The sequence below is a fragment of the Carassius auratus genome, unplaced genomic scaffold (genome assembly GCF_003368295.1).
Source record: "Carassius auratus strain Wakin unplaced genomic scaffold, ASM336829v1 scaf_tig00214575, whole genome shotgun sequence".
In the NCBI taxonomy this organism is placed as follows: Eukaryota; Metazoa; Chordata; class Actinopteri; order Cypriniformes; family Cyprinidae; genus Carassius; species Carassius auratus.
The window spans coordinates 870,131-876,921 of NW_020527719.1; positions in this window are offsets into that span (position 1 = coordinate 870,131).

A 6,791-nucleotide genomic window follows, 5' to 3' on the forward strand; every position below is an offset into this window, starting at 1 on the left:
CGCATTCAATTTTTTTGCACAGCCCTAACATCTAGTTAACAAAGCTAAAACAGCGTTGCCCTTTGTGTAATAAGTTACAGAAACTGTTAACGCACCAACTTCAACAATAAAATACACTTATCGGTTGTGGTCCATAAACAATGCCTTCTCCAGACAAAGAGGGAACTACTCCATCTTTCAAGAATAATCTTTGTGCGAATCCGGCATTAAACTGATTGAGATTGAGAAAGTTGTCCTCAGCAAAATGTGCTGAACATAGTTTTACATGTGGATTATAATTTTCGGGAACCAAGTTAAACATAAATTGTAACCATTGATCTCTAAGTACAGCGTCCCTGGAAAGGCCAAACAAAGGTGATTGGACTCAGAGATGAAAATAACAGCGTTTCGACGACATGGCGACAAAAGCACTCTTCAAACGCAACTCTTCCTCCTCCTCCTCCGTGCGAGCGCAACAAGACCACGCCCCCTTTTTGTGTATTCCTGTGGGCGGAGGTTAGTCAAAAAACTGTTCTAGTGACGTCATTACTGGCAGGAAGTAGAGGGATGTAGTCCAAACGGGTTGTTCGATGTAGGCGAATTCTGTTAAATAAAATATCTCGCTTGGCATTGAACTTTGAGCTTCAGAATTTTACAGGTATTATTTATACTTTAACAACAACATTACACACTAATTAAAGTTTAAAACGAACACGAAGAACGGGACCTTTAAGACAATGGATATCTGTATGAGGTGGTTTTGTATGAGAAGATTTGGTATTTACTTTTATTATTTATCTATAGTGAATTGTTTGTAATGTTGAAGTTTGATAGTTCCAGTCCTTTTTACTTTCATTTTATTGAAAAGAGTGGATATTATATTCCTCAAAAATTCTCATTCTCATTTCAACTGGCCTTTAGTGGCCACTGTTTTCGTAGTAGGCTCTCTTATCGGATTAATGCCCAGAGCTCTGAACAAGGGCCTCTACTGCACGGGGTTTTACTGGATGTCAAACTAACCGTGCCAGTAAAAGTTTGAAAAGAAATTAAAAGGATTTCTAATCACACCACTCATTCCAAAGCTCTGGGCATTAATCCGAAAAGAGAGCCTACTACGAAAACAGTGACCACTAAAGGCCAGTTCACACTACACCATCAGACACAAACCAGCTCTGACAGCCGACCAGTATGTCACTTCTACAGAGCCAGTAAATAAAGCCAGAATCTGTATTTTTGGGTGAACTGTTCCTTTAATTATTATCCGTTGAGTAACTAGGACATTGTTTTCAGAAAGTTGGAAGCAGTTGTTGTTGATCACCTGGTTAAAAATAAAACATCATGTAAAATCTGTAGTTCTTGGGACCATGAGACTAGCATTAGAATTTTTGTTTTTTTGTTTTCATGTACCCATATATTTATTTCTTGACGTTATAGATTAATTATAGAACAAATGTGTCATTATAGAATAAATATATTTGTACAATATTGAATTTTTTGCATTTCTTAACTAATTTGAACTACATTTTACCAAAAGAAAAGAAATAAATCTTAGTAAGTCCTTTTCTGATCTACTTTACCTGACATCAAAATGCAGTTTGTTCACTTTTTCTGTTCATTTATGAGTTTTATATCTAATTTCAATTCTTCTGTTTGAGTTATGCACTTTATTGATGGGTGTCAGTATTCTGGAAGTAATTGGTCATTCACTACCATCATTCAACACACTTCTGTTGGTTTGTTTATTAAATTAATTGTTCAAATATTTATGCATTTTTTCCAATAGACCTTTTTAATAAATTTTCAGTGACTTTCCTGATTCCTACAGGGTAACAATGGCTGTTGTATATGCTGAAGATTAATTTATTTAATACATTGTTAAATGTTCCGGTTGAAAGCTTTATTAGTTTAATAATTCATTGCATTGCTAAACGGTTGACTGCTTGAATATGTTTAACATGTTCAAGGTTTGGAATTTGTTTAGTACTGTATGTACTTGATGCTCTTTTAACATTCAGGAGTATAAAGAAGTACATTGTTACAATGTTGCAAACAGTCTTGAAAAGCATTCATAATGTAAAGCAGTGATGCAATGAACATTTGTGGCCCGGAGCTTTAAGTATATTATTAAAATAGAGAACCTTTTGTGTATAAATAGTGAAAAGAAAAAAAAAAACATTTTTTTTTTAGCTGTACTGTATCAGTTTTTACTTTTGTAATTTTCGCACAGTACGAGACATTGTTTAACAACAGTTATTGTGCATGTGATGAACTGAATTTATTCCTACTGTATATCTTAAATCCTTGTGTTATTTATCAAGTACATCAACACATGTACTTTCCATTTTCACAATATAGTGCTTTTTTAAACCTTTGTAAAATCATAAATATGACTTATTCTCTCCCTGTATTGTATACTTTACTTTCACCATGTTAATCTTGAATTATTTCACCTATGCTTTTATTTATAATTCACATGTTACTGTATGCTCTTAGTACTAGTGGTGCATAAATTGATTTCAGTCCATTATAATCCTCAAATCTTTTTTTTAAATCTGCAAATCTTTTTTTTATAATCTTTGGGTGCCAATTGTGAACTTTTCTGGGAATTTTACATGGAGAGTTTAAGCTCTTAATTTAATTTGCAGTACTTTCAGGGATGAAATGTGTGTCTTTTCCAGTTTGTTCAAAATAATTTTTAAGATCAGCCAGGACAAATTTAAATGGGCAAAGTAATACCCAAATTATTCTAGAAACTGCAACGTGATGTAAACTCTTGTTCCTGTTTTGTGATGGGTGTTACAGTAGTAAATCTATGCAAACAACTGATCTCAAATGTGAATAAATATCGCTCATCATGTCTTATTTAGCTGCCTGTACTCTGTTTTTATGCTCATTTTGTACCATGATCCATAGCACAGGGACTCCATTAACAATAAATGTGTGTTTGTGAAAGACTTTTCTCTGTTTTTTTTTATTTATTTATTTATTTATTTGTACCAAATTTGTACCAAACTGATTTAAATGGCTGCTTAAGATTAGAAACAAACTGACTGAAGCTAAAAAAAGGCACAGTAAAAATCATTACATATATAAGAAATAGTTCATATGGTTTCATTTAAAATTTTCCCTTAATGGTCATCTAGTTCCTACTGTATAAGAGCTTTGGAGAAAGCCTGAGGACATTGTGCACATTTCAGCATGTCTGTATAACTGGAAGCATTGGACACCTCATATCACCTGCACATGCATGACATAAGGTGACACATTATATTTGATCCACAGCAGTGTGACATGTTTATGAGAGTATATAGCAGTTCTACAGTCATTTTTGTATGGCTTTGTTATGTTCACTGGGAAGGAACCGTTGTATTGCAGAGCAAAGCAATAAAACAAGTAAAGCTTAGGTCAGGAATACATTACGAGCTGTTACAGTATATATTCACTTTCAGACTTGTTTATGAAGCCCAAGTTATTTTGTTAAATCTTAACTCAATCATTATGAAAGTGTGTCAGGAAAACACTTTGTGTAAGAAGCAGGCCTTATATATTGTACAATTACAATTATGGCTCTACACATTTAAATACACTCCTAAATACACTTTTGTGCATCACAATCTTTATGAAAGAGGGAAAACAAATAATGATCGCTGACTTTTGAGAAATGGCGTTTTTTTGTGTGAAAATGGCTACAGTGATGCTAGTTTTTTTTTTTTTTTTTTTTTAAGTAGGTGGTATCAATGCACTATCAATAAATATATGTGAAAGCGTTTTAAGGTAATTTTACATTCTTATGCATAAATTGCATAAATGTCTTTTTGAATTCTATTTACTTATTCCTATTTCATAAATATAAAATATTGGCTTTTGATATTTTTTATAGGAATCATATTCAGATGACATATTGTCATACTGTGTGCAGGGTTTGTGTTATAGGCGTTTGAGTAAATTTCTTTGGTTCCTCACGGTTCTGCTCTGACATTTACTGCGAACGGCTGAACATATGCATTGCCATGGGAGTATTGCCTGACAATTACAGTTATATATACAGCAGAAAATGAGAGCTGTTAAAAGTGCTGATTATAGGGTGGAATCGGGACCGAGACATTTTTCTGCCCATGCCACAGAGAGAGCCAGGAGGCTTCTTCTGAGAGCTCCACAAACCGACACGCACAGAGGGATTATGGGATAGTACAAGGACTGAATACTCTCAAGATGCACTAAAACTGAATACTGAATACGCTCTAGATGGAATTTCATAAAGCAATGCCATTAGACAGTTTCTGCTCTCCATATGTGACTGTTGGTAATCTGACTGACAGTGAGGGATACACTCAATTTAAGAATATTATAAATGTGTGTCTCCACCTAGTGGTCATTGTTTTAAAATTCAAGCTTTTTGACAGCACCTGAGGTCAAGCAGAGATGTGAACATAATCAGGGAGTGATTCTAAAAAAACATTGTGCCGCCACGATACCATGGTATTTGCCAATGCATTTCTGTGCATTTAAAAGCATGCTTTGCTTGGTTGCTTCTGGGATTCCAAAGAATGTACAGATTTACCACACATTTTGAGAAATTATAGGAAAATACAAAAAAAAAAAAAAACTCTCCTCCAGAAATACACAAATACACAAGTGTAAAAAGATCAATAGGTGGTTTTTCCTTTAGTCATGCTCTGTCACCTTAAATGTGTCACTGCAACAATAAGAAGTGACATATTCTCTCCTGCAGGCCTCCAAAAGTCCTATCTCACAACCCTGCTTCATCTCTGAACCTCACTCAGTGAAAGTTAATGGAAACGGCAGCAGTGGAGAGATTTCCCCTTTAACCATCTCTCAAGTGTGAAACTGTTCCCTCTAGGGTCCTGTAGGAACACGTTTTGTATAGGCTGGGCTTAAACTTTGGAAACGTCACACTCTGTCTCCCTCCACTGGCCTGCATAATTGAAAGTGCCTATGCATGAAGATGTAGCCAAGATGGCATATCAATGGCAAATTACATCAAGGGCAAATTTCTTAGAAAAGGGCTTTTCACATTTAACACATGATGTTAAAGGTGAAGTGTGCATTTTCTGATTTCTGATTAAAATGCTTCTTCCTATCTAATGTAAGAGAAAACTTTAAAGAAGCTAGTTATAAAGATTCTGACCAGCCCAACAATGTAATCTTCATGAGTTTGAACCAGTCTGTCCACCAATGGCAGATAAGGAAGCTTACTTCCACCATGATATTATATATATATATATATATCAGATCCTAAAAATTCAGCTTTGCATCACAGAAATAAATGATAATTTAAAGTATAGTAAACTTAAAAACAATTATTTTAAATTGTAATATATCACAATTACATTTTTTTCTGTATTTTTGATCAAATAAATGCAGGCTTGATGAGCAGAAGAAACTTCTTTCAAAAACATTAAAAATAGTAATGTTTCCAAACTTTTGGTATGTACTGTGTGTGTGTGTGTGTGTGTGTGTGTGTATATATATATATATATATATATATATATATATATATATTTTTTTTTTTTTTTTTTTTGACATTTTGAGAAAAAAAGTCTGAATTACAAGATATGTACTGTACAGTCAGAATAGAAAATAATAAAAGAAAAAACTATATTTTCTATATTTTTACGTCACAATTCGGTTTTCTTCTTTCAGACTTTTTTCTCTCTGTTAAAAAAAGGGTGGAATTGTTTTTTATACCACACCATAAATAAAAAAAGTAATATTTCTCACCAATGCAAGTTTATATCTCAGTTCTTAGAATCTCTAATTCAGACTTTTTTTGTCTTCCAACATTGAGAAATAAATGTCATAATTCTGTTTTGTGTTTATGCCATGAATGTAAAAATAATTAAATAAATGCATAATTGTATCTTTATTTTTTTATTTATAAGAAAAAATACAGTTGTGAGTTCTGTCTCACAATTCTGCATTTATATCTCACAGTTCAGAATTTTCTTATAAGTGTGAGAAATAAAATGTCTCAATTGTGAGATATAAACTGAAAATTGCAAGAAAAAAAAAGAATTAGGAAAATAGAAAAAAAATAGTTAAAAAAGTACCAATTACCTTTTTAATAAGGATTGGTGGAAATAAACTGGTATGAAGAAAGGGTTTTTAGAAAAATGTACTTTTTGGAATTCTATTTGGTGATGAGGCAAAACACACTTTTAAATGTTGCTTGCCAAGGGCTTAAAATGTTCTAAATTCGTTCTAAATGTTAATCAAAAGTAATAATTTATAAGGAAACAACAAACAAGGATGCCAGCTGAAGCCAGGAAATTAATCCAGGAAGTTTCCTAACTACAGTTTACACAGTCGCCAGACATATGATTGATTGTTATTGCCTCATAATTTCCAGCGGTGATTTTATGATTCAGAGTGATGGCACTATCACTTAAACCATGAGAGGGTGGGGTTTTCTGAGCCCCTCCCCTGCTCTTTGAAGGGGTTTGTTTGATCCAGTTGTGTTCTGGCCTGCTGCTGTACTGACCTCTCCCACTCAAAAATAAAACTCCATACCGTACAGCTTTAAAACCCTCCATCCTTACCAAATGGCTTATATCAATATTTTATTGGTGGGATCCTGTCACTTCCCCCACCTGCCTCAGTTCACTCCTGCTGTTTCCTCTTCCCTTCAGTTAACGTGCAATGTGCCCACCTGCCCAAACATATTACAATAACTACACTGAGTAAAAACATTATTGTAACTCACAATACCAAAGGTTATTCAGGCCTGAAAAAAATTTGGGCCATAATTGTTATAGTCTCAGCCTCAGATGGCTTGTCCACAGACTATCCAA